This window comes from Danio rerio, chromosome 24, assembly GCF_049306965.1.
Source record: "Danio rerio strain Tuebingen ecotype United States chromosome 24, GRCz12tu, whole genome shotgun sequence".
Classification (NCBI taxonomy): Eukaryota; Metazoa; Chordata; class Actinopteri; order Cypriniformes; family Danionidae; genus Danio; species Danio rerio.
Window position 1 is genome coordinate 10,813,017 of NC_133199.1, and position 26,512 is coordinate 10,839,528.

Below are 26,512 nucleotides of genomic sequence, written 5' to 3' on the forward strand. Positions count from 1 at the left end.
CTATTGGATGGTGTAGCGAAGGAGGGTGGGTCAGTCAATCAGTCAGTCATTCATTCAGTCAGTCAATAGTGGCCACTGGTGGATTTGCATGAGAACAGCAGGCACGCACGGCACTCATTAGAGAAACTTGAGATCTTAAAATGCGTACAAAGCAGCCTCTGGTGGATTTGCGAAAACAAAAACTGCAAAAAAACAAAAAAACAAACATAGCTCCTGGGATGCATTTGGCACTCACCAGAAATGGATATAGGGGTACATTTTCAGAATGAGCCTGGGTTGAATGTATAATATTTTATTAAATCATTGTTAAATATGTAATTACTGTATATAATATTACATTATATATCCATTATATATATAATATTACTGTATATATCCTGTGTGTACAGTAGATTCAGTAATTTCACTTTTATGTTGATGAATATTTTTTTAGATGGCAATAACAGGCTGTAGATAGATATCGGTTCATCTGTCTGTCTATCTATCTTTTTTTCTAACAGTTTTTTTATCAACCCAGGCTCATTCTGATTATGTACCCCTACACTCTCAGAAAAAAAGGTACAAAATTGTACCTTTTAGGGTACAAATGGCCCGTCACTGGGGTGGTACCCTTAAGGGTACAAATTTGTACCTCTATTTAAAGGTACAAAATTGTACCTTCTACATTTGTACCCTTTAAGGGACAATTTTGTACCCCCACCGAAGGTACAAAAATGTACCTTTTTATATTCTATAGCATTTTCAGGGTACTGACCCAGGCATTTTGATCCATTGGTGACTGCATGCACAAATAAATAAATAAAATATTTTGGTTCGCAGATGTCTATTTTTATTTATTAATGTAGAAATATTTCATTACAACTCACAACTGAATGTGTTAAGAAATAAAATTACACAGTAAGTATAAAGCAGACATGTAAAACAGTAAAAAGAACAATTTAAATAACAAATAAAAATTGTTCACTCACTGTACAGTATATAATCTACCCTCAATACAAAGACCACAAGAATACTGTTTAAGATTTATAAACACATTACACAGGCTACATCAAGTACTGCACTTTATAAAGTCCAAAGTATTTGTCTTGAGTCAGAATACTCGGTCATAATAAATAATTTGTCATCAACATTTTCTCTGAATTCCAGAATGAAGGCAAAGTTTCTCTATAAATTGCTTCAACAGTGCAGAAAACCAAAAACATCAGTAGCCTCTTCCTCAACATCAGTAGATTACTCCTCATCATCCTCAAGTGGAGTTGTAATTTGTTGTAACACAATATGTGTTTATGCTTTTGATAAATATGACATGTAAAGCACTCATATCTGGAAAATGTTCTTTGATAGTCATTAGGACCACAAGTTATTTAAAAATTTGCTTTATGCATGAATGAGAGCAGTGTGCTGGATTAACTTGATTGTGATTATCCCAAGAGCATGTAGAGAAACAAAAAACAAAGTTGATCACTCTGGTAACTGGAGTAGATCGAGGCTTGTCACCGTCCACCGTTCATTCAAAACATTCCACTGCAGAAACATCAAGGTGTTCTTCTAATAAGATGGATATGTCAAAAATGTATATTCGTCCACATCATTAACCCGGCCAATCGCAATCCCATCAACTCTGAAGACTGCGTGACTCATCTTGTTAACACAGTTGTCCAGTCGGCGGCCTCCTCCTGTACTTGAACTGTTGGATGTGGTGAAGATGGTTCACTGTAAATGACAAAGCAATAATTACATTAATATCAGTCACTCTATCACTGATGAAGAGAAAATCAACATGCATAGAAAGTAAAATAATTAATATTCACCGATTTAAAAAAAAAGTATCACAGATTAAAAGACTAATATAAATTTCATTCATTCATTCAATTTCTTTTTGGCTTAGTCCCTTTATTAATCTGGGGTTGCCACAGTGGAATGAACCACCAACTTATCCAGCATATGTTTTATGCAGCAGATGCCCTTCTAGCTGCAACCCAGTATTACGAAACATACAGACACACTCATTCACACACACATTTATACACTACAGACAAATAAGCTTACCAAATTTAGCTATAGCGCATGTCTTTGGACTTGTGGGGAAACCGGAGCACTTGGAGGAAACCCTCACGAACACTGGAAGAATATGCAAACTCCTCACATAAATGCCAACTGACCCAGCCGAGGCTCGAACCAGCGACCTTCTTGCTGTAAGGTGACAGCACTACCCACTGCGTCATCCTAATATAAAGAATATCAAGCATTATAAAATGCATTTATCACAGCATATACTAAACAGAAAACAACATACGCACCGGAGCACAACGAAATGTTGAAGTGTCTCGCTTAACAAGGCTGGCAACATGAGAAGTGCTGCTGTAAAATCAATTCCTGGAACATAAAATGTGGCATACAAACAATTATGAAGGAATCCATACAAAGCTAGAATTTAATAATATTAATCAAGTGGAGAAAGTTTAGAAAGAGCACCTTAGAGTCAGGTCCATAGCATTCTTCAGTTGATCTCTCATCTTTCGATGAAAACCTAGAAAATAATTTTAAACACGTGGGTGTACATTTATTGTTGTTTGCAAGTAAAAACCTACAAATTTAAAATAGTATGTAAGCCATTCAAACCATGGTATAGATAATGAGACATACTTACATCTTGTAACTGAGCCATGCTTTCATATGACATGCCTTCATTGGTCTGATGCTGTTAGGCTGCATTCGGTTGTTCAATCTTTTCCTGAAAGACAATTGGAAACTTCATAAACTTCTGGAAAGCAATAAGATAAAGCAATAACTATTTATTTATTTTGAGATATTAATAAAATAGGTAAAATAGCTCAAGGTAAGTTACCAGTTTCAGAACAGATAAGACAAATTATTACATTAAAGAACAAAGTATAACTTAAAACGTCGATTTATACAACGTGGTATGTTAATAATTCTACATTAACATAAGTATAACGTTAAACGATAGTAAAGCACCAACAATTCTGGACATGAGAGTTTGTGGACACTCCTCAACATTAATGTAACTTAGACACTGAAACGAAGATATGTACAAGCATACACACGCCACGTTTGTAACTAGCCACGTTTACATAATCAGTCGCTTTGCCGGTGACAAAATTGTGATTTTTCTTCACAAAATGGCGGTGTAACTTATATAACCGTCTAAAATTACATTTCCTCGGTCAACCGTGGCTAGAAAATGGCCTCAAAATATAAAACATTATCGATAATTACAAATTCCAGTATTAATAACAAAAGGTTTTATATCAAGGTATATGAAGACTTTAGACGCGCCAGCTCCGGGCCACACCGCACATTACTTACGGCCCGATTCCGGTGCACGGTTACGGCAGCGTCGGCTCGCTTCTGCCGCCGCATCTGGCCCGAGTAACGATACAGCAGACGGACTCGGGCAGGCGAGAATCTAGCCGCAACTGGCCCGAGTGTATTTTGCTATCTGGGTTGCGATTATATTCCGCCGTGGCAACACTTATTAATAAAGCAGTTACGTAAGATATAAGGCGCGAATACGTAACGTAGGCGATAAAGGGAGCTTTTACACCGAGAAAACTAACAGCATATAATACTCACCTTCTATAACGTTATGTCCCTCGGTGACTTCGATATCATATTGTATTAACTTCTTTAATAAGCTGCAGACATCTTAGCAAACTCCATCCTGCAGGCCAACGTACACCAGCCAGCCCGGAGCACTTAAAGCAGAGGAAAGCCGAGACCCGAGAGTCAGACAAAATCAACAGAACACGGCTTCACATGTAAAAATGAGACTGAAAATATATCTTTAATACATTCTTACCTGAAAAATGTGGACTCCAAAATAGACTTTTCTTTGAAAAGCGTGCGAAGTTCTGTGTAAATAGCCAGCATACTCTACCGACCGCCTCAGTAACAAACACTACTATAACGTCTCAACAAGCCAAATTCTTAAAGAGACAGCAACATCACCACCTGTATGAGGATGCTGTCACTCTGCATGGTTCTTATTCTACATCCCATATACTATAGGGTCTTAAACAGTAAGCAAAGACCAGTATTTACGTTTTTAATGATTAAAATTACATTAAATTATAAATTAAATTATTAACGATTTTGAGATTTTTTTAAATTTAAATACATGTAAAAATTTTAATTATTAAAATATTTAATTCAATCAATTTATTTATTTATTATATTTATAAATTATGTATTTTAGTATTAATGTTTAGTATTAATGCATTTAAATTAGTGTTATATAGTGTCTTGATCTTATCATGAGCTGAGGGTGCAATTTTGTTCCTATAGGGAAACAAAATATATAATTGTACCTTTAAAGGTTCCAAATTGGTCCTTTACGGTACAATTTTGTATCCAAATGTGCTATAAAAGGTACAAAAATGTACCTTTCAAACCTAAATCTGGACATTTGTACCTTTATAGCCCATTTGAGTACAAAATTGTACCCTAAGGACCAATATGGGACCTTTAAAGGTACAATTATATATTTTGTTCCCTCTAGGAACAAAATTGTACCTTCACTGTACCTTTTTTTCTGAGAGTGTATATACATTTCTGGAGAGAGCAGAATACGTCCCAGGAGCTACTACTAAACAACTGCAGTGATTTAAAAAGAAATCCAGAAAAAGACAGATTTTATACCAGGTTTTCAGATTTTACCACATTTTACCCTGTTATTTACTTGTTTATTTTATTTTTTAGCTTTTGTTTTTGTCTTTCTGGAACTGTTCTTTACTGGACTCAAACTTTGTTGTCACGGTCAACTCCTCTCTGCGTCTCAAGTTCACTGACGTACATGGCGAGCTAGACAAACTGGTAACAGCAGAAAAGCAGTCTATGCGGCAGTAATCGCCTGGGGCCTTATGTATTAATGCAAAACTTTGCGTACGTGTATTTCTTGTGTGGGTTTGTTTTATTTTTAATAGCAACTTCTAGAGGTAATTGTGTTAAATTGCACACTACAAAGTATCTTTGAACCGTGCAATGGCAGCTGTATGGGACGAGATCATCCGCATGTCTAGCAGGTATATAAGGTTTCCATATCATGCAGTTTACCAGCCAAACATTAAAGCACAATTTGCAACGTTCGCCGGTTTTCCCATTGTAATCAGAGCGATCAACTGCACACACATTGCTATAAAGGCACCATCTGAAAACAAATTTGCATATTTGAATCAGAAACATTTCCATTCAATAAATGTGCAAATAATATGTGATTCTCAAATATGCTTAACATAATACACACACTTATTAATAATTCCTACTTGTCTTCCTCACGATGAAGAGGAGGTAAAATCTGATGTGTAAGTGAGGAAAAAAAGGAGCAGCTCATTAGACGCTGGATTCGAACCGGGTTCATGATCGATCGTGTCAAAACATATTAACAAGCACTTTACGAGCTACGCCACTTACGCTGCTGTTTGCTGCTCTCTTTAGTTATGTTGTCTCTGGTAATCAATTGATGATGGGCGGGAATCCCCCAACTAGTTCATTCCACTTAGCCTAAATAGACACTACAAAAATTGACACCATTACATCGGACCATTTCTTTTTTTAATTCACTCATTTGATGTTCATGCAATGTTCAGACCCCACTGCGTTAACAGCATCAGCTAAACTCTCAAACTCAATTTTTTTTTCTTTTGTTAATAATTGCGGAGGGCAAACTTGCACTGTTTTTCTCCGGTCTACCTCCGATAGAAGCACCTCCATTCACATTCTGTGAAGTTTCTCTTTTGGCTTGCTTTTGCCTTTGCTTTTTCTTTTAGTTTTGCCAAAGTAGAGTCATTACCATATTTATAAGGGGGAGGAGCCAGGTAGGGGTTTTGCTCTCATGCATGTGCACTCAGTTTCACGTTAATTTGTATGTACAAAGAGAATATTCGATTCAATTCAGCTTTATTTGTATAGCGCTTTTACAATGTGGATTGTGTCAAAGCAGCTTCACATAAATGGTCAAAGTAACTGGAACAGTGTAGTTCAGTTTTTAGTGTTTAAATTCAGTTCAGTTTAGCTCAGTTCAGTGTGATTTAAAATCATTACTGAGAGAGAATATGCGGGGGATTCCACATACACAGAGTTTCATACATCTGAATTTTTGACTGCGTTTGCACATTTACAGCTTTGTGCATAGGCAATGTTTTAGTATTAATTCGATGTCTTCATTCATGAGGCCCTTGGTAAGCGAGAAAAGGAACGGCATCACACCGCCCCATATAGCGTTCATTTTAGGGATGAAATGCAGCCATTTAAACTTTAAAATGTATATAGGACTATGTTTTCAGAATGAGCCTATGTTGATTTTTCTTTACTCTATATACTGTATATTTGTGTGTGTGAGTTTGAGTGTGTACAGTATGTGTGTGTGTATATATACATAAACCACAAACACCTATACATCACCACAGCTTCTTACAGCTGCTGCACAATCTATAGTGATGATCAGATAATCATACTCTATAATCTGATACAGAATTCACAGTCTGCTGCTGCTGCAAAGAAAAAAAAAAACCTCCCCTCAGTACTTCTCTGAGCATCATAGCCCTATTCAGGCAATGCACCTGTTGTGCGACATGCCTGTCCAAGTTTAACGCCACTAATTTATAGGCTGCAGCTGCAAATACTGTATGACTCCCCATCTTTTAAAAGAGCCGTCTTTGCAGTTCTACTTCCAGTAGCTGCACACAGCTGAGCAGCTCACCTAGAATCGGAACTAGGACAAATCACTTTCTGTTGAGCTGTTAAAACGAAGTTGTTCACACACCATGATTACATTTACACCTCACAGGTCTAGTTTACAGATTTCCACCTTAATTATGTTGGTTTTGAAAATGGTGCTGTCTGTCAAAACATGTGACTAAGCCGTAATCTACACTGCGTAACAGACACTTAAACATGTTCTCTCTGAAGTTCAACAATGGCAGCGTGTGTTAACCTGTTTTGAAATTCCAAGGTGAGGATGACATTCTGACTCACTGAACATTTAATTGGCGTTTAACTCGCTCTTAAAAGCTCTAATGGTAAATTACATGCTGTTTCCCAAGAGTATATTCTCCTTTTTCTTGCCATTAGTAAGCTGGAGTTTAGTGAGTCAGTGCGTCTCCTTGGCCTCGTTCACATGCTTTTCTTGACATCTAAAATGAGTTAAATATATGATAATGTGGTGCTAATGCATTTCGAGAGCATCAGCGAGTCCCGACAAACCTGTTCAAGATTTAGCGCAGTCGAATCAAGGAAATGCTTGAGGTCACTGAGTTCTTACAGGAAAACAGATCAAAGATTAAATAAAAGCTCACTTTAGCTTTTCCTCGGTAAATCTTGAGTGAATTGCTGCATAATTTAGCCGATAACTGTTGAAGATAGGTTAAAAGGCTAGCAGGAAGACACAAAAAGCATGTAAGTGTGTGGAAATAAAAATAGCTGAACCAGCTGTTGGGTAATTTTAGAAGCAAATTCTCTCTAATTTGCATCGTAAAAGGTATACGCTTCTTTCACCTAAGCGAGAGATGCTATTAGAGGTCCCTCCCCCCTAATGCATAGTAGAAACCTAATTAGTGGACATGCTCAGTTTTTATTATGGCTTAGTCATGCCCATTCATCCCTATAAACTGATGACTTGCCTACTTCATTTCCTCACAGACCTTCAGAACAGCTGCCGGCCTGCCTGTCGTTCTCTTGCTGGAAGCCTGAAACCAGAGCTAGGGGTGAATGCCAAACTTTTCAGGAAAAGACCTCCACATTCTGGCCCCCCGTGAGCTGACAGCTCTTTGCCATCAAAGTCAACAATACTGCTTTGCTGCAAGGAGATGAAGATCGGCTGTTGACTGCGGACAGCTGGGTTTCACACAATGGCATAAAGATGCGGAAAAGGGTAAGGAATGCTGTGGTATTTGGAGTCGGACAGAAACCGGTATATAGGCAGCATATTTGTATATGTATTATAAACTTCAGCTTATACTGGCGTTTTTGCATTATTTGTAATTGTTTATTAGTAATTTTAGCCCATAATAACCTATTTCTCCTTATTGGAAAGTTATGAGGCATATAATACAGACCGAATGGACCACATATAACACGTTTCGGCAGTTGTTTTTGAAATGCAGCCCCTCTTTGTGAAAGATCTGTAATGTTATTAGGGATGTAACAATTCAACTGACTTTCGATTCGATAGGATTCACGATACTAATCTCACGATTTATTCACAATCATTTTTAACACAATTATTTTTAAATAAAATGTTTTAAAACTCATTTAAGATGAAAAGCCCTCGATTTTTTTTCTTAACTGCTGCACATTTTTTGTTAAATAATATTTTCTGCCACAACCAAATTGCTGTTTTATAAACAAATGAATTCCAGAATAGAATAATACAGACTGAAGTAGACTTATTGATATAAACAAACTAAAACTGTGACTGTGCTGGGATTTTACATTTTATAAAAAGAAATATCTGCATATCTATGTTTTCTGGCATAAACTGAGCCCAGCTAGCAAAATTCATGTGGCTCAAATCCGACAATTACATCCGGCTCACATACCGTATAGAATGATGGCACTTGGGCGGTCCGCTTCTGTTTGCCAGATCTGGGCCACAATTAAGCCATAGCAATATCACATATTAGCCAGAATTCAACCAAATGAACCAGAACTGACCCTATTCTGGGCCAGAGTTTGTTTTTATTTTGGCCCAGATCCGGCCCACACCAGATACTTACATTCGGACACCACACAGAATGGAACGCTTCTGTTTGCCAGATCTGGGCTACAAATGAGCTACTACTACCCATATCTGGGCAGCACTGTAGTGCAGTTGGTAGCACAATCGCCTCGGCCGGATCACTTGGGATTTATGTGTGGAGTTTGCATGTTCTCCCTGTGTTTGCGTGGGTTTCTTTTGGGTGCTCCGGTTTCCCCTCACAGTCCAAAGACATGCGTGAATGCAAAGGTGTATGGGTTGTATGTTGTATGTGTCCCAGTGTCGGGTTGTGGCTTCAAGGGCATCCGCTGCATTAAACATGTGCTGGATAAGTTTGCGGTTCATTCCGCTGTGGCGTTCCATAATAAATAAAGGATCTAAGCCGAAAAGAAAATGAATCAATGAACATATGTCACATTGGGCATTTATTTCACAAAAAAAAAAAAAATATATATATGTATATATATATATAAAAAAATAAATATATATATATTATTTGCTATGTAATTTATTTCTGTTTATTTGCTTTTCCATAACATATTTCAGAGCTACGTAACTGTGACCATTTTACAACTCTTCATCAAAATTCTACCTTTTTTGGTACATGGTTGTTAATTTTTTTTTTTTCCACAACTTGAGAAATGGGTGAATTAAATAAAAATAAATAACTACCTCACACTGGAGGTCAACATGTTAAACTTTTTAAGAGGTCAATCATTTGTATATTCATTCAATCATTCATTTTCTTTTCGCCTTAGTCGCTTTATTATTCTGTGGTCGCCACAGCAGAATGAACCGCCAACTTATCCAGCACATGTTTTACACAGTGAATGCCCTTCTAGCTGCAACCCATTACTGGGAAACATCCATACACACTTACTCACACACATAGACTACAGACAATTAAGCCTACCCAATTCACCTGTACCGCATGTCTTTGGACATGTGGGGGACATGTGGGGTAAGTGAGGATACCCACACGAACACGAGGAGAGCAAGCAAACTCCACACAGAAGCGCCAACTGACCCAGCTGAGGTTCGAACCAGCGACCTTCTTGCTGTGAGGCAAATGTGCTAACCACTGCACCACCGTGCAGCCCCTTTATTTGTATATTGTAAAATAAAACTGTAAACAAGCAAACATTACAATGCTCAATCAAAGTAGCATGCACATAACGCAATAACGTCACAGAAATGTGTATTTTGTGCAATAAAACTGTAAACAAACAATACGACCAAAATTTGTGTTATTTTGCAATAACATCGCAAAAATGTGTACAATAAAATTGTGAACAAGAAATCCTGGTGCTTTTGTACGCTGTATTATCAACATGCATTTTGTTTCTATACATTTTTTTTTCAATTATTTTTCAAGTCATTTTATTCAGCAGCCATCTTTGCTTGGGCATTCTGTGTAAATGGGGAAACATCAAATTCTCCAAAATTGCTTGCCAAGCTTACGATTGCAAATTAGGAATCACCTATAAAATTTAACAACAACTGTCTTTTTAGTTGCATTTCTAAATGTTCCACTTACACAAACTCTGCAGAAACTCACGTCTGGTTTAAGCCCCTCCCCAGGAGAATCCTCAGTCTCTTGTACTAGAAGCGGGGCTTCATTCAGCTTTGACTGTTACAATTTTCCCCATTCCAAACTATACGAGTGACTTGTCTTGTGTAATCTATAAAGTCTTTGATTATTAGTATCTGAAAGTTTAACATTGGACTTAGAAAATGCTAATAAAAACTCAATTAATTGTAAAGAAAACATTGTAAAGCATACATATTTAGATGAGATGTGTTTTGTGTAAACAAGTCTTCAATCCTTAAAATAATAATTCAACTTTAATATTATTTTGTTTCCCTTGTATTTTAGAACAATAAAATGGGCAAAATATAAATGAATAAATACAATAATAAAATAAATAAAGAAATAAATAAACAATAAATAAAACAAAAAAAATGGATTTTATACAAATTATTTAGAATAAATTGATGACTTATTAAAATACTGCATTTAAAGATAACTATGCAGCAGTAAAATAGTCAATTAAATTGTACATTTATATCTTAATACTTTTTTACTGTTCTTCACTTTTACCCATTTTCCACAAGATTTTGTGAAATAATTTTAATATTTTGCATTAACATTATATATCTTACTAAAACAATGTAATTGTTTTATTTACATACAATACAAAAAGATGTTTTACATTTTTCTAAATAATACATTAAAGGTGACCATGAATAATATTTTGAATAATAAAACTAGATAAAACTTTCTATTTGCACATTTTAAAATAGATAAATATAATAAATATAATCAATAAAAAAATCACTACTGTTGTGAGCATGAGACACTTTGTTAAAAAAAAAAGACATCATGTTTTTTGTCAGTTATTAATCACCCTTAACCTTCCAAGTAAGTGCCAATGATCTTTGCGGATGCCACTTTTTGGGAGGTCGGATCATCATTTCTGTAACTCTGCAAGGTCCATTTAACTAAAGGGTGAATGAGCAGAAAGACGATGAATGAGACCTTCCTCATCATTGACGGTGCTCCATTACGCTTCCCTGTCTGTGATTGGCCGGGACTGACTGGCGCGCATTCCTGACGTATCACTTTTCAGCAAGGGTCATTTGATGAAAGATGAGTGGATGAACAGCTTGCTGCGAATGGCTGACTCTTGTGTTTCACAGAGCGGCCGCCTCACATGCACGCATGCATACACACATACGTCACCCATAGGTCTGTGCTTGTCTTTCACAAAACCCCTAGCTGCATAGGATGAGGAATGTTAAAACAAATCTTGACCCTCTCCAAAGCCTGTTACTTAAATAGTAGGGTTTATACAGCTCTGTTGCTGACCTAACAGAACTGGTCTTGGCCTGCAAAACCACAGAGAACAGTTGGAGTAATTTATAATAATTTTGACCTTAAAATGGGTTTAAAAAAATTTAAAATTGCGTTTATTTTAGCCGAAATAAAACAAATAAGACTTTCTCCATGAGAGAAAATATTATCAAACATACTGTAAACATTTCTTTGCTCTGTTAGACATCATTTGGGAAATATTTAAAAGAGAAAAAAAAAAAAAAACAATTGAAAGGGGGGCTAATAATTCTGACTTCAACTGTACATGGAAACAGTTTTCAAGTATGTAAATGGATCCCAGAAGCTTGAGTTCAGGTTTGTTGGATGATACAAGGATTTGCTTTGGTGAATATAAAAAAATGAATGAATGAATGAATTAATATATATATATATATATATATATAAATATATATATATATATATATATATATATATATATATATATATATATATATATATATATATATATATATATATATATATAGGAAGACACACCTGCCCTGATAGAACTTGCCATTCAAAAAACATCTAGTTTGAAATGCCTGTGGGAGAATTTGGTGTCCAGGTTAATTTAACTTGGAATTTGTGAACAAGATCCACTTCCATCTTCCAGGAAAACTAGCGTTTCATTCCAATGTGAAACTTTATGAATCATGTCCTGATCATGTATGTTGGAGCTGTGGAATGTGCTCTTGGCAGCAACAGTAAATGATTTAATAGTCAGTGAAGAAAGAGCGGTTGAGTTTGTGTGCATGTGTGTGTGCAATTAAATTGTAATGTATAATGCAAGTGCAATTAAAGCTGACAGTGTTAATTCAACCTGTATCTATATAGATATAGCACATCCTGATTGTACTATTAGAGTCATTCAGGCAAACCTACAGGTAAATGTGTTGAATCAGGGTGTTCTTTATGCACACATACACAAAGTCTCTAATTTTACAATACTGTTTATAATGCACAAACGTTTTGAAAAATATTGCATTCTATGTATGTTGTAGTTTTAGAATTATAAATGTTTATTTTTGGGTGGGTGAATTGTATTGGATAATAAAAAAACTGGCCAGCAAGCATTTTTGTTTTTAAAAGATGTCTAATAGATGTCTAATAGACGTCTAAACATAGTCGACTTTGCTAAAATAAGGATAAATTTGGTGAAAATCTAATAGATGCCTAAGAACAGGCCAAAACTAGACTAGTCATCAAATAAGCAGAAACAAATGACTATACATATAAAGTCTGTGTAATCTGCCTAATCTAGTTTTTGGGCTATTCTTAGATGTCTTTTAGATTCTCAATGACAGCCCAAGTTTAGCCTTTTTTTAACCCAAGCTGTCTACATTTAGATTTCTATTGGATGTCACAAAAATGTTTGCTGGCTGTTTTCAGATGTAATTCTTTTGTTGTAAACTGACATTATATATCCTGAGTCATGCATTTTTGAATGACACCGGCAACTTCTGTAGGTTTATTGTCAATCAGCAGCCTTCACAGAATCAGGGCAGGGGCATGAGCTATCGAATGTGTCCATGTGTGTGTGTGTGCGTGTGAACATGTCAAGCTGGTCCTTTTTTAAACAGCCTCTCCCCTTCATACACATTCCTGACAAAACCTCATCACCATCCCTGGAATATCGCACAGCCAGCGTGTCTTTGCAACAGTATCTGTCCATATAGCGATGCTTTCACACCCTTCAGCCCCTCACATGCTCATATTGTTGAAGCATATAACTGGTGAAGTTGCAGTGAGTGTAGTATTTTCTGATGATAAAAAGGGTAAAGGGCTATAATAAATGTCTGTGAAAGTCAAAAGTGAACCTCAAAACCGTTCTTACTGTGTGTTGCACGGGTATATTTTTTTGGCAATAGTCCAAAATACATTAATGGATCAAAATTATTTTTCTTTTGTGCAACAATAAGTAAATAAAATTAAGTAAATATTTTTTATAAAAATTTCCTATTGTAAATATGTCAACCCAATTTTTAATGTGCATTGCAACTTTAAAGTTGGGACCTATATGCCCCTTTTTACAAGATGTACAATAAGGCCCCATTTACACTAATACCTTTTTGTTTTGAAATGCATAAGTACGGTTACGCCTTTCGTCCACACTACCCTGGAGTTTCTGAGCCCCGAAAACGGAGCAATTTGAATATGTTGTAGGGGCTGTTTTGGTTTTAAAACGCTGCTGCTCCGTTCCGGTTTGGATGGTGTCAGGCTTTTCCCTCAATATTAAAGGCTTGTACACATGAGGACGCTTTTCGTTTGCGTTAATTGTCAGCGTTTTACGAGACACTTTTTCAGATTCAAGATCCAAGTGATTTTCACTGGCGTCAAGCAGAAGAGTATGCAAAATCACCCCTTGACGTTAGATGGCGCTACACAACTCTAAGCTTCTGACACCCTGCTTTTAACACAGAAGAAGAGGAAGAGAGGAAGTTCACATGCTTCTTGTTAAAGTTACTGGTGACTCGAAGAAGCATGGATGGTTTAAGTAGTAGCTCCAGCTCTAGCAATGAAGAAATGATTATTGTACACAGAGCAATAAGCAGCTCCACGTTCATATCGCCTCTTGGCACCTTCTTCAATGTGTGCTCGCATTGACAGTTTTGATCTTGAGCGACTTAAAGTGCTGTTTGCTGTAACTTTTGTGAACAAAATTGCCAATCTGATTGGAGGAGAAGGTTTTAACACGGGGCGTCAAAACAAAAAAAAAACGAGCATGAGGCGTTTCTTAAAAAAAGGTTGTATTTGCGCCAGGCGTTTTGTGCGTTGGGGTGCATTATCACATTGGCGCCCTTTATTTCATCACGAGGCGTTAAACGTTGACGGAAAACGCGAGTAAAAAGCGTCCCGGTGTGCACGGGCCTTAAGTAGCCTACACAAAGTTCAATCTTGCATCTTTTTCTTGAGTTCAGACTTCGCAAGTTCGATATAGAAAACTTCCAAGGACACGTCGGGTAAATCTTCAAAGGGAACAATGTACTTTATAAACTTATTCGCATCACTCTGGCTAAATTGTTTTACTATCTTAACAGTAAAATGAAAACATGATATGAGAAACTGCCTATTTTCATCTTAATATTAACTGAACAGATACTTAAAATGTTGAGAGGTCATGTAGCTATATATTTGTATGAGCGTCATCTTCACTGTATGCATATTTATAACAAAATGGAGCTTATAACATAACGGCCTCCATTCATTTTCAATGAAAAATGCTAAACATACACCGTCTCTTGCTGAATTTCCGTTTTAAAAATCAATAATGGCCATTATAAATGTATAACGTACAATATGTTTATACATTATAGGAAATAAAGGCAAGCAATTAGTCAAATGTGCTGAATCAGTGTGCGTGGTTACATAAATTAATAGATTAACGTATCCTTGCGCTCAGCCAAAACACGTTACCTGAGAACAAGTAATGCCGAGTTCAGACTGCATGATTTTCAAAGTAGTCGTGTCACAGATGTTTTCACACTGCATGACTATCTGGGCTAGCGTTTCGTCGCTGCTTTGTTTACACTGCAAGATGGTTCGGCGACATGGACATTCACATTGCATGACTTTACTATAGGGAGAATCGCCGACAAAAACATGTAGTATATCTTTTGTTATTAACTACATAATGAGAAAGAAGCCTTTAATGGGGTAGAACATGTACATGTTTGCTCACCTGGGTTTAAAGCCATTTCTCCTCAACGTTGATAATAAACTAATTTCTTTCTGTACAAAACGTCAAACAGACACGGTTGCTCCTGAGTCCTGTCAAACCTCCATTAGTTTTCCCTCCATTTCGTGGGTCCAAATAAACCGAAAAAGAGCGCTTTTAACTTCTCCCCAGCCTCCCGCTGGCCTGCAGCAGGTATACACACACACATGCACACACAAGTGAATGCTGCTCTCTCATTGGCTGTAGGCGATGGCTGATGTTATTTTCAGTCAAAACTCAATTCACACGGCATGATTTGATTCGCCGACAGCTCCAGATATTTAGCATGCCAAATATCTCACAGGCATCGGCGACTCATCTGCGATTCTCTCAGATCGCGTCTTTGATCGTTCATACTGTGTGATTGTCACTCACGTGCACGAGCAGCGATTAGCCTGTGACTTCAGGCATTTATCGGCGATTTCTCAAAACCTGTCAGCGAACCAAAATCGGTGCTAAAATCATGCAGTCTGAACTAGGCATAATAGATTTAAAAGACCAAAGTCGGGGAGTATGTCGTTAGATATAGACAACAAGATGAATTAAATATCAAGTTTAATAAAAATAGTGAGATTAGATCTAGAGGAAGAGCCTTAATGAACCGTCTGACGTGCGCAGCTCTACCCTGGGGTTTTGTGCTCAAAGCCCCCATTGACTGCATGGGGCTCAGACCTACGCCTACGCTGCAGCATTTACAACAGTATAGTGTGGACGGAGATCTTTTCAGAAATGCTAGGTAAAACGCCAGTGTGGACGTGGATCGTTTTCATACTAAAATGCCTTTTTAAAAACTAAAATGTATTAGTGTAAACGGGGCCTTAGTCTCTTATGTTCCTTGAGTATGTATGTGAAGTTTCAGCTCACAAATAATATTTTATAACTCTTGGATCTGCATGTTATGACCAAAATCGCTGTATTCTGCATATTTCCTCATCATTTATAGCGTAGAAAGTGAGGTGAGGCAGCACAGAGCTGTGCCTCAGGTCAGATTGCGCAATACACTGCACACTGGCTTGAGAATGTGCCTTTTGCTTACTCAGTGTATGCTACCAATGTAATGCTTCATGTTTTTATTTGTTTATTTTATGTCCTCACTTTCCATATAATATGTAATGTATTTCAGGAATGTCTATCACTTATTTAGTGTTAAGATCTAAAATGCAGCCGCACTGAAAAGACCTGGGGTGAGGCAGGCAGTAGCTCTGCCGCAATGGAGGGGGCGCACGTGAGCTCACGGTTATTCTTGTTGGTTGGATGCTCTTCTTAAGTAGTCAAGTACAGTTCAAGGAGTCCTTTATGTTTTGCTTTCAGCAAAATCAGCAAAATGGCTGATGTAACGTCGATATCTCAGCTCAAAAATCATCAAAATTGCGCTTTCAATCAAATCATGAAGTAATAAATAATTGATGACCAATACTAAAGGTTGTCATTGCCAGATCAATACCAGAGCTAAAGGGCTTGTTTCAAAGGACGGGACAGAACACAACTTGATCTTTTCAAATGAATTCAAGTCATTTCAAGACAAATAAAGGTAGAACCAGTGTGCAAATCCTGTGTGTATGTGTGTGTTTGTGTGAGTGAATGAGAGACAGAGAGCGCATCCGCCATGGTCCTGTGTCTGTTGTGCCAACCTTGTTGTTTTTTGGGGCGGCATATTGAATCATTATACATTTTACATTCTTCCTTGGCCCAAAAGGCCTATATACCTACTATGTGTTTAGAAAGAATGCTAATATGAGATATGAAACACAGTCGGTAGTTTAATAACATATTGGGTGCATATATTTGTAAGTCAGTGCCTGACCAGCCACAAACCTCACCGCACGTCACTGGTCTATATAGACTCTGGTGTTCATTTGTGCATCCTAAAACTCACTGTTTATAATGCCCTTATTTGCTGAGATTATCTTCATCAAGTGAAAACATTAATGGTGGATGACTGTTTCTCACTCAGGACTATCTATGCGAATGGGGGAAAGATCATGACTAATGGGTGGGGTTTTCCCCGCTGATGACAAGCCAAAATGTCAATTTAACTGTGTTTATGAAAAATAGAATTAATTTTTACTATTAGAGGCTGTCGATATTCACTTTGTTATGAACAGTTGCAGAATGTTGGAGAAATACAATTCAGCCACTGAAACTACAACACCCAGAACATTTTGCACTTATCATTCCTGCCACTGCTGACATTCATTTGGTCACACACACAGCTGAAACTCATGATCATTGATTAGCTGGACTATTTAAACCACTCACTTTCTCACACACGTTGCTGAGTCTTGTTTTACCTCATGTAGCATTATAATAATATAAGTTATAAGTGTTTTTCCTTGATTGTTTTGCCATGTTTTGATCCCTGTCGTGCTTACCGTTTTGATTCTTTGCTGCCTAGCCTGACCATTAGCCTGTATTTTGACTACAAATTTAGCAAAACCTTAATTTTTCTGTTTTTGACTTCTCTTTAATAAACTGTACGTGGATCTCCAATTTTGTTGTCCAGTGTCCTTTCATTATACACACACTGTTGCCACACAGTTGCCATTTTTTTTTAACCTTCCAGATTTTCTTATAACTATATCTTGGCCAGATATTTCCCTATCCTAGCAATACATCAATGGAAAACGCATTTGTTTATGAATTATGCACAAAAAAATGGACACTTACAGTATGACATATTTCATGACATGACATAAATCACAGTCACCTGTCCAAGAACAATACACACTTTGTAGAGAGGTGTCCTTGCATTGCACAAATTGGTAGCTTTTATCAATGATTCATTCTTCCCACCTATTTTACAGCAGAACATGAGAGACCATGAAAGAGATGAAAGAAAATACTTATTGTTCTTTCTTTTGGTTGTAAAGTAATAAACTCTTATGTACAGCACTCGCTTCTCTCTTATATTGAACAGTTTAAAGTTTTATGGTTCTGCGGTTTGTTTTATTGTTGAGTGGCGGTTCAGTTATCTGATTAGGTGGAGAGATTCCATCTGGCAGTTTGCAGGCCTGTAGCCAGCCTGGTGAAAGAGGTGGTTCTTTTTTTCTCAAAAAGTGGACTTTTTTTGCAGTTATTCACCTCATTTACTTTTCATTTGAGGTTTAAATACTGCATTGTAGTGACATTTTAAGGCCAATTTTAGCTTGTCTATTGGTCATCATAACCACAAGTTTTAACCTCTTATAGCCCAAGATGGTTTTTTACTTGCATTTATTTCCCTTTGCTATTTGGGCTTAATGGAACATAATTAGAATAAAAATCCAAGTATTATTTTTTGATATGATGTACTTTTAGGGAAAAATGATGTCCATATATGTGGATTTGTGGTCCAAATTTAGATAAAAGACTTTTTCCTGACTGTTTTTAATCCACATATAACATATAGATAGTTATTTGAACTTGCTTTGACTATCAGACAGTAAAAACAAATTTTTTCCCCCATTTTAGACAGTTAAAAATACAGTTTGGGACATTTCATATGCTGCAAAACAGTTGTAGGATGACACTGTATGTGTATAACAAAATATAAAGGTTCAAAGTATTTTAAGAGCCACTTAAGAGCTAAAATGTGCTGTCCATGTATGTGGCCACTGAAGTAGTAGGAGGTTAACTTACCAAACACATTTTCTAATTATTTTAAAATAAATAAATATATAAAAGAACTTATTTACCTAATATTTTAAATTACAAATGTATCACATTATATATAATTAGAAAAAAAGAGAATCTGTTAAAGTTTTAAATAAATACTGTAGTCTATTTATTATTTTTATTTTTTTTTGAAAAGCACATTCAACTTTCCGTGTTGAATTTGGCCATTTAAATAATAAAAAAAAATTAAAACATAATAATAATAACCCTTTTTTTGTAGTTTCTCCTGTAAAATAGATCATTTGAAAAGTCATAGATAATAACAATAGGTAGTAGTAATAGGTAGTAGTCATCTCGAAGCAAAGGATGTATTCCAGAGATGGGTTGCAGCCGGAACGGCATCCGCTGCGTATAACATGGTGGATAAGTTCATTCCGCTGTGGTGACCCTAGATTAATAAAGGGACTAAGCCGAAAAGAAAATGAACGAATGCTTCAGAATTACCTTTGAGAGCTTCTCTCCTTTTTATCATATTTTTATATTTTCATATTTTCTCCTTTTTATCACTTTTTTATATATATTTTTGGTCATTTTTTCATTTAAGAATAAGGTGCAAAATTTAGAATAAAAGTTTAAACTTGTAAACTGTATTCTCTATTTAACAACAATACAGTATGTTAGTAGTTAAAGATGACTTATGTCAGATTCCACTTGATCTTCTTCGATGAGTTATTTTCACAAGTTAGGATGACACAGCAGTCAAGATAGGACATATGAGCTCACGTATGGGACAAATTCTGGACCTTTGTCAGTGGGCCTGCTTTGTGAAAGCAAATGCACCAAAATACATTGCATATATTCACTGAGAAATGGATACAAATATTCATTTTCAAAATGTGGTGTACTGAATTATGCTGAATACTGTATATGTCAATAGGATATTTGCAAATATTATTTTTGCAATTAATTGTAGTAATCCAGTGAGATCTTTCTATGTGCAAGGAGCCTGAGAATAGCCAGTGCTTCACACAGAGATCTGATCGCACCAATAGCCAGTCAGTCTGGAAATGTGTAGGCGGTGCTGAAACGCCCCTTTTCCTCTGATTGGTCAACCAAATCTGAGCTTGTGACACCATCCTAAAAAAATAGTCCTCTGCGAATCAGTTAAACTAATCTTACATATTCTTTCATTTGATCAGTTAGCAGGCCTACATTCATTGCGTATGCATAAATTAAATAAAAATGTAAATTAGCAGTACTATTACAGATTTGTCAATAAAATAAGGTCATAGTTTGCCGCCAAACGTCTTGCTGCCTAGTTTGCATGATTGCTTCTGAGCAAACCTTCATAATAATAATAATTATAATAATAATACTGCTATTACTAATAACAATACTACTACTACTACTACTACTACTACTTCTAATAATAATAATATAAAGGTATTAAGCTCAAAAGAAAATTAATTAATGATAACAATTTTAATATGCCTATTCGCCGCCAAATGTCTTACTGCTGTGCACCTGATGCTAAGCAAAGATTTCTCCATTTCCGAGCAGCATCTGGGTTGCATGCTTGTTTTAGAGCTACTACACCTAAATAGTAATAGTAATAGTAATAATAATAGGCTAATAATAATAATTAATATTGTTTACTTTGTGTTTTTTTATTGTTTAGTTATATAAGAGGACTATTATTTTGAGGGTGGTGTCACAAGCTCAGATTTGGTTGGCTAATTAGAGGAAAAAGTGTTTCAGCACCGCCTACATGTGTATAATGAATTTTAAAGTCGTCAATCTGTGTTCCTACCCTAAACCAAAAAAAAAAAAAGAGCCAAAATCTAGTTTGTTCCCCCCATTTTTTGAGCAAAAAAAAACAAAAACAAAACAAAACATTTTCTTACATTTCCTTTTTTTTTTTGTTTGACATTGGATATGGGATGGACAGAAGACACCCGGATTTTAGGGTAAAAGCTTTGAACCCAAAGAATGCGCACACCCAAATCATGTCATTTAGTTTACAGGAACTAATCAAAAAGAAAACATATGCCTTTCTTTTTTTGACAGCATTCTTGTTTTACAGCATTTTTACTCTTAATACTAATAATACTATGCAGTAGCATTGCTGGAAGCCCTCTCTTGCCACAGTTTTTCTGAATTTAGTCTGTAATTAGTTTTTGTTTCTGAAACAATTTTGAGACATGGAAAGATGATGATGAGATCAGATCTCTGTGGAGCACCGACTGCTGTCAGACTGTATAAAATCATCTCACAGATTGTTCATTAATTAATTTTCCTTCGGCTTAGTCCCTTATTTATCCGGGGTCGCCACAGTGGAATGAACTACCAACTATTCTGGCATATGGCATTTATGGAGTGGATGCCCTTCCAGCTGCAGCCCAGTACTGGGAAACACCCATACACTCATACACTACGGCCAATTTTTGTTTACCCAATTCAGCCATAGTGCATACATTCAAACAAGCATAAACAGAACATGTAAACTTCACACAGAAATGCAAACTTTCATAGCCAGGACTCAAACCAGCAACCTTCTTGCTGTGAGGCGACAGTGCTACCCACTGAACCAAAGTGTCATCCCTCACAGATTATTGATGAATAAAAAAGAATGTTTGGAAATTTAAAGTAATACTTGCCACTGATACGCTAAAGAAAAACAGAAATAACTAACTTAAAGATATTTCTCTATTTTTCAGATAAAATGTGAAAATACTGGTGTTAAATTAAGTTTGGGGCAAGGCAGTGGCGCAGTAGGTAGTGCTGTCGCCTCACAGCAAGAAGAATGCTGGGTTGCTGGTTCGAACCTCGGCTCAGTTGGTGTTTCTGTATGGAGTTTGTATGTTCTCCCTGCCTTCGCATGGGTTTCTTCCAGGTGCTCCGGTTTCCCCCACAGTCCAAAGACATGCGGTACAGGTCCGTAGTGAGTGTTTGTGTGAATGTGTTTGTTGATGCTGGCTGGAAGGGCATCTGCTGCGTAAAAACTTGCTGGATAAGTTGGCGGTTCATTATTCGGTACACAACTTAATAAATTAAGTTTGGCCATCATTGTATATCAAAACTACAGTTGCTTACATTTACGTATTTTATTTGCATAATCATGTCCCTTAAAAACATATTAGCCCTTTAAATTACTCTTGTTGCAGTTGTTCGCTATAATAAAAAGCAATTCTTGAAAATATTTCTCGTAAAACTGCATTCTTCAAAATATCTCTTATTCTGTTCTACAGAAGAGACAAAGTCACGTAGAATAAAGTGATGACAGAAACTGAATTCTGAAAAAAAAATCTGAGGAAATCCCCCCAAAATCTGTAAAGTGCTTTGAGTGCCTACAGTAGATAAGTGCCAAGCAAAAAAAGGTAAGTAACTTTATTTAAGGTATAATAACAAACCATTAGGACTTTTTGCTCAATAAAGTACTAATTTGCCTCTTATTAATAGTCAGGCGTTAGAAGTTGGATTTAGGTATTAAGTGGGATTATAATAAGATGTAATAAACAGCCAATATCTCAAAAATAAGCAGTAAATCTGAATTTCAATTAAAGTGTTAAAAAAATTATAATATATATATATATATATATATATATATATATATATATATATATATATATATATATATATATATATATATATATATAAAATACTACACTAAAAAAAAGTTACTTACATTCAAATTTTTCTCTTTTTTTGTTGCAAATAAGAGCAACTAGCTTCATTGCTTGAGAAGTCAGTCTCTTGCTAGCATATACAGGGTTAAAGAAGCAAGTTCTTTTAACAATCCGTTAAAGCGGTTTGCTTTCATGACAGAACATGTTTAAGTGAGCAGTAATTCAGAGATAAACTTTCCCCGAGTCTCTCTCTCTCTTCCTCCCTCACTGCAATTAGACGTGTGAGTGGCTGATGACAGGCTGCCAGGATGTTGAAAGACGGTAGCAGCTGATTCACAAGAGCTAAATGGCATCACCTGTGTTTTAAAAAAAAAGATGATGTTGGCAGACATTTAGTATCATCCACAATAGGTGAAGAATGATGCTTTGATTGAGAGTTTTATTTATTTAATATCACACACTGTAAAATGCGCTTAGTTATTTTACTCAAATGTGCGTAAACCTATTGACTAAAAAAAGAGGCAAGTTGAAAAAATTTGCAAACCTGTTGTAACTTGTAACTGTTAAGTTCACGTACCTTAATTTTTCCTATTATGCGTATAGTAGTGTTGGGCAAGCTACATGGTAAATGTAGTGAGCTAATCTATTAGTTACTCTACTTAAAACGTAACTTAATTACACTCAAAGAATCAGGGTATGCTAACCTGCTAACTGACCAAAATATGTGTAATATGTAAACTTAGTTTATATATACAGTTGAAGTCAGAAATATTACCCCCCCCCCCATTTATTAGCCCCCCGTTTATTCGGTTTAACAGAGAATTTTTTCAACAAATTTCTAAACATAATAGTTTTAATAACTCATTTTCTAAAAAAAATATTTTTTTTTATCTTTGCCATGATGACAGTAAATAATATTTTTCTAGATATTTTTCAAGACACTTCTCTACAGCTTAAAGTGACATTTAAAGGCTTAACTAGGTTAATTAGGTTAACTAGACAGGTTAGGGTAATTAGGCAAGTTATTGTATAACAATGTTCTTTTTTTGTAGACTATCGCAAAAAACAAAACAAAAAAAAAAGCTTAAAAGGGGCTAATAATTATGACCTATGGTTTTGAAAAAATTTAAACTGCTTTTATCCTTGCAAAAATAAAACAAATAAGTTTTTCCAGAACTTTTTCCATAACTTTCTCCAGAAGAAAAAAATATTATCAGACATACTGTGAAAATCACCTTGCCCTGAAAATCAGTCCTTGCCCTGTTAAACATCATTTGGGTTTATAACTTTGTTAATGAGTTCTAATATGTAATATAGTATTATTATTATTATTGTGAACTAATATTAACATAGCATACTTTAGCTTTTACTTCAGTAAAAAAAAAAAAAAAAAAAAAATATATATATATATATATATATATATATATATATATATATATATATATATATATATGTGTGTGTGTGTTACATTACATCCCTATAGTGTTATTCATAAACACTATAGTATTTTTAATATTTTAAATACTGCATTTACAATAAATTACTATATTAAGTGCACTTTGCCACATTTACAAAACGTGAAAAAATAATAATTCTTCTGCAGTCATCTTTCCATCAAGCTAGTTTCTCGTGTCAGCCCAATGATTGATTGGCGACGTCACTAGCTGGAGCGAGAAGTGGCAGTAAATCACCAAAAAGTTAAAACACCAAGTAGAAGAATTTACTCTTTCATCTGCCAGATTTACTCATTGCTTTTTACAGTGTAAAGAATGTTTTATGATTTTAGAGAAGTTACTCACAGGATCTTATTTGATGGTGAAGATGTGGTTGATTGAGATAATAATTAGCAATATATATTTTTTAGGCTCATTGTGGATATATACACAGGCCTACAATTCTGGAGATTGCAAAATACATACCCAGAACAAGGTACATCTGCTTGCAGGTTTTATTTTCTCAGATCCACCTGAAGCCGATGGTACACTTTTTGATGATCTCCAATCCGCTTGTTAAGTTTGACGTCACGCGAAGTGGCTTCCGGGTCCAAGCGCTCTATTCAACTGAATGGGGAGACTCATGAAATGGTAATAATAAACGTTTACAAAGCGATTTAATGCTTTCGAAAATCACGATCGCAGAATATATGTCCATGCCTAATATCCGATGGCCAGAATGTGATAATTTTTTTTTTATAAATTGTTACATTTTTGGTATATTTGTTATGCAGCAAGCCCAGAGATTGTTGTGTACACTATGATTTTATATAAAATTAACTTTAATGCGTGATAGGAATAAAACGTGATCATAAACGAATGATTTCTCCACTCAAATGAATGGCGGCTTGGACCCGGAAACAGTATACATACGTCACAAACACGTCACCACTTAACAAGCGGATTTCTTTTGTACATGCCATTTGTGTGTCCTCCTCTTGTGTAAATGTACCGGGGGCTGCAAAACCAGCTTGCTGTCGACAGGCTGACCCACCTCCTTCTCTAAACCTAACCGATAGTGTTTTCAAAGAAACCGTTAGTGTACAAAAAAAAAAAAAAAAGAATATATATATATATATATATATATATATATATATATATATATAACGCCGAGGACATTTTGAGATTTTGTCTCATTTTCAGCCTTTTATTTATTTATTTTTTATTATTTATTTTTTGCTTTTATATGACCTGTTTTTAAAAAACGTTTCTTCGCCAGACTTTGACCCCATTGTCACAGTCCACTCTGCTTTGCATCCCAAGCCTATTGTCGTATGCGGCGAGCTCCTGAGCAATTTGGTAACACTGTAGAAGTCATCTATATGGAGGTAAGTAGTCAGCATTAGCATGAAAAGAAACAAAGGCTGTCAGCGGGCATCATACCGCCCCCCTAGCATTTGTTTTACAGACAAAATGCAGCAAGACTTACCTCTAGGTACATATTTTGCAGTTTGCAAATATGTAGACCTGTGTACAAATCCACAATGAGCCTGTGTGGCGTAATTCTATGGTTTAGAGTATTGTTCTGTTCACATCTTGCAATAGCTGTTGCAGGACCGGACAAAGAAATAAGAAGAACGTTCTATTTCAAGGATATTTCATTGTGCATTTGAGGCCTGAGTTAAGTTTCACATCCTTTTTGATCCAATGAGTTCTCGTACTGTCCTGCTGATGTGGATATGACTCAAGCACTTTCTTCTTCAGAATAGTGAAATCTTGTTTCAAAATGTGCAACTTTGGGAATGTAAAAAAAAGCTTATTTTGTAGAATGCTGCTTGTAAGAGATCTAGGGTCCTTAAAGAATTAGTTCAACAACAACAACAAAAAAGCAATTAGTTACTTTACTCTATAAAATAGGCGGAAACCCCATTGCCTTTAAATAAACAAGTTAAAAGTGAGTAAACCTGTTATAATTTGGAGATATGAAGTTGACTTAACTTAATTTTTGTAATTATGCATGCAGTTCATTTGCTTAATAACTTTAAGACAGAAGCTTTTCTCACACTTTACATTAAAGTTGTATTATTTTATTATCGTTTATTACAGTATTTGTTCATATTAGTTAACATTAGGTAATGAAAATATTGTTGTGCACTGTTAGTTCATGTCAACTCAACGTGCAATAATTGCTGTTAAAAAGCATGAATTTGGATGTTAATTATTCATTCGTAAATGCTGAACTATGTTTAATAAATGCTGTACGAGTACAATGCTGTACAAATGAAGCTTTGGCAAGAAATTTGCCAAGCACCACGCGAGCGCACAATCATCACCAAAGGTGCAGCCCTTCAACGTCACCAGGCCTTTACTTACCTGAATGTGGATTACATTTTCAGGGAGGTTATATGAGATTCATACCTACTTGATATAGATTAGGAATTTTGAAATACAACAGTATGTTGGGAAAGCATGTCAGTCCTGAAGCTGCTACCCAGCTGGGAAGACCTGGTGACAATATAAGCATGTAGGCTAACCCTAACCAGAAGGAGCACA

The 26,512-nt window shown here is 35.8% G+C and overlaps 2 long non-coding RNA genes across 2 annotated transcripts in view; one reads left to right on the top strand and one right to left on the bottom strand.

Moving 5' to 3' along the window:
* Window positions 1-26,512, top strand: part of si:ch211-69l10.2 — a 94,040-nt gene that overhangs the window by 39,268 nt on the left and 28,260 nt on the right. Inside the window, exon 2 of the long non-coding RNA XR_223045.6 lies at window positions 7,660-7,891. This is a non-coding gene — a long non-coding RNA (si:ch211-69l10.2). The remainder of the gene's footprint in view (window positions 1-7,659; window positions 7,892-26,512) is intronic.
* LOC137489210 (uncharacterized) lies at window positions 540-3,929 on the bottom strand. The gene is made up of 7 exons (XR_011008583.2): window positions 3,824-3,929; window positions 3,598-3,719; window positions 2,651-2,734; window positions 2,476-2,530; window positions 2,301-2,376; window positions 2,050-2,226; window positions 540-1,713 (listed from the first exon to the last, which is right to left on the bottom strand). It is a non-coding gene; the product is annotated as an uncharacterized lncRNA (long non-coding RNA).